The sequence below is a fragment of the Microtus ochrogaster genome, chromosome 10, assembly GCF_000317375.1.
Source record: "Microtus ochrogaster isolate Prairie Vole_2 chromosome 10, MicOch1.0, whole genome shotgun sequence".
NCBI lineage: Eukaryota > Metazoa > Chordata > Mammalia > Rodentia > Cricetidae > Microtus > Microtus ochrogaster.
In genome coordinates, this window is record NC_022016.1 from 48,301,744 (window position 1) to 48,304,550 (window position 2,807).

The 2,807-nt window shown below is 41.0% G+C and overlaps 1 protein-coding gene across 3 annotated transcripts in view; it reads right to left on the reverse strand.

The window, feature by feature from the left end:
• Positions 1-2,807, reverse strand: part of Luzp1 (leucine zipper protein 1) — an 86,355-nt gene that overhangs the window by 21,436 nt on the left and 62,112 nt on the right. For all 3 annotated transcript variants that reach the window (XM_013348416.2, XM_005353012.2, XM_013348415.2), the window contains exon 2: positions 1,056-1,160. The gene's annotated coding sequence lies outside the window, so the exon portion shown is untranslated. The remainder of the gene's footprint in view (positions 1-1,055; positions 1,161-2,807) is intronic.

Here is a 2,807-nt window from a genome sequence, read left to right on the forward strand (position 1 = left end):
CAGTGCTCTTAACCTCTGAGCCATCTCTCCAGCCCCTGCCCAAACACTTCTAATGACAAGAACATACACTTTCCCAACTCACTCCATCTTTGGACAGCTCTAAGACACTACTTTTCAGCCTTGAATGTTTAAAACCACATTATATGTAAACTTAATGCTGACTCTTCTACCAGCATATAAGATCTACAAGATAAAGAACATGTCTGAATGCCATCCACTGCCTCATGAGAGTTCCTCTATGTCCTTATGATGTCTCTTCCATGACTGTGTCGACATGAGAGGTGTTACTGAGATTTTTCTCTGTATCTAGTCATTTCCATGACCACTGTCTACTTTCCAAACTTTTTCTCCAGACCTCTCTCTATCCGTCCCGTGCCAGCAGTGACCAAGACCACTAGGTCCCTTGGCCACTCCTGCTCATGTTCTCTCTCTCCTCTCACCTAACTCCCTGCTGCTCTCCATGGCCTTCATGAGTACCACCAACAAAGACTGGCTCAAAAACCCAGAAAGAGCAAAAGGATTTGGTTGTTAGTCCAAGTTTCTTTAATCTGTTTGTTGGTGTGCTTCTTAACAGAACACTGGCTGCCATCTCAACGGAGAAAGTAACTTTCTTTAAGGGAAATGTGATATGTTGAAAAAGGTCTAATTTGAAAACTTAACTCTATTATTTGCTTCCTGGACTTGGAGAAGTTATTTGGCTTCTCAAAATACTTTCCTGCAGTGATAAAAGCACTAACCTCACAGTTAGGATAGGTGTTAAGGAAGAAAATGTCAGACAAACAGGCCTGACACAGTAAATAATAGGTTAGACCTTAGACCTGCTCCTTAAGGTTTTTGGCTTCAAGAGTGGATAACACCCTATCCTATCAAGCTGGTCGGCTTAATTCAAAGAGAAAACATGTAAGGTGTTTAGCCTGGTTTAGCCTCATGTACAGTTCACACGAGGCATCAGCCAACATTGACTGTCCTCCCTTCCCTTGCAGGGATGGAAAACTGTAGAGGTTCAGAAACTACCCATTCTATTGGTCTGCAGACGTCATGTGTGATATACTTACCATTTAGGTAATGGGAGCTTTCTGCGGTGACTTCTCGTTGCCTTCCCACTGCCGCCTGCTGTCTTGGAATCAATCACTATCTTTCACTGGGAGCTGCCTCTTGACCTAGACAGGAAATAAAAGAAGTAGGTAAAGCATGAGTCACACCAAGGCTGAGCTGACTCAAGGCCCTTCATATATAAATATATTCCAACATCAGAAAAGAGGCAAAGAGTGAGTTATGCCTATATCCTGGATGTGAAGGAAGCCACCTACGTCTCTGAAGGGCAACTAGGCTCCATGCCACTTCCCTTCTATCATATTATATGATTCCCAAGCCAGACTGTCTTTACTCAAATTAATAAAGCTCCATTTCCCAATATTCTAAATATTTATGACATCTTGCAGCTGGGAAGCACCTCAGGAATTATCTAAATCCCCATGTGAGTAAGGAAATCAGAGCCTAGAAATGGTGAGTCATATAATGATTTAGAGGTGAAGTTGGAATTAGACTAAAATAAGATGTTTTGGAAGACAAGTAGAAAATCCACTACATCCTGGGCATTATGTTTTACATATGTGATAATGTCACTTACTTATAATCTAAATCTCAAGAAGTCAAGTGACTTGTCCAAAGTCTTATAGCTTACTCAGTAAATAAAGTCAAGACAAACTCAAGTTTATCTGGGAGAAAAGAAAAAAAAAGGAAGCCATTTAGCAACACTCTCATTTTATTGACTGCCTTTTGACTCAGTCCTCAAAAGGGCCCTGGGCCACCCAGTACCAATTAGAGCTAAAAGTGGAGTTTCTACAAACCACTCTCTATTTGAAGGGGATGGTTTCCTAAAAGAAAGCTGAGGATCCAATCTATCTAAAACTTACTGCTGAGATTAGAGAAAAGTTATGGGAGGTAGAAGACTTGGGTTAAATCTTCCTGTCTATTCTGGTCATAAAGAATGAAGGTAGCTTATCAGTCAGTGGTAACCTAAGCTTTTAGACACAGTTTCACATTCAAACATCCCCTTGATTGAATCATGATTAACCATCCCTGTAGACCACCTCTGGCCTCCTTCTAAAACCACTGATCCCTTTAATCTAAATTCCACATTCTAAAAATTTATGCATACCGCAAAACCAACTTTCTGCCTCTATTGTCTTAGAGAGATAGCATAGAGTTAGAGAAAGAGATAATTGTTTTGTTATTTATTTGTTTGATAGCTTAAAAGACGGACAGTAAAGGAAGTACCTAAAGCTACAAACCAAAAACCTGAAGAGTGGGCTAAGAGATATAGCTCAAGGTAGAATGCTCACCTCGCATGCATTAAGGCCAGGGTTTCAAACAGGGCCCAAAGAGGCAAGAATAGGGTATCAGATCCCCTGCAACTGGGATTACAGATGATTGTTAGCTACTATGTGGGTGCTAGGAATTGCACAAAGGTCCTAAGACAGCCTTAGTTCTTCATCCCCGAGTCACCTCTCCAGCCTAAATTTATTTTTAAAAGAATCCATACCAAAGAAGGACAGCATCCCAAGGATGGCCTGCAAATGGGGATTTCTCCTTCTACCATGTGGGTTCCTGTAGGCGGAGACAGCTTTTCCACTTCCCAGTCACCCAGACCCAAATAAACACAGAAACTATATTAATTACAACACTGTTTGGCCTATTAGCGCAGGTTTCTTTATTAACTAACTCTTAAATATTAAATTAACCCATTTCTATCCATCTGTATATCATCACGAGGCTGTGGCCTACCAGTAAGGTTCCGGCATTTC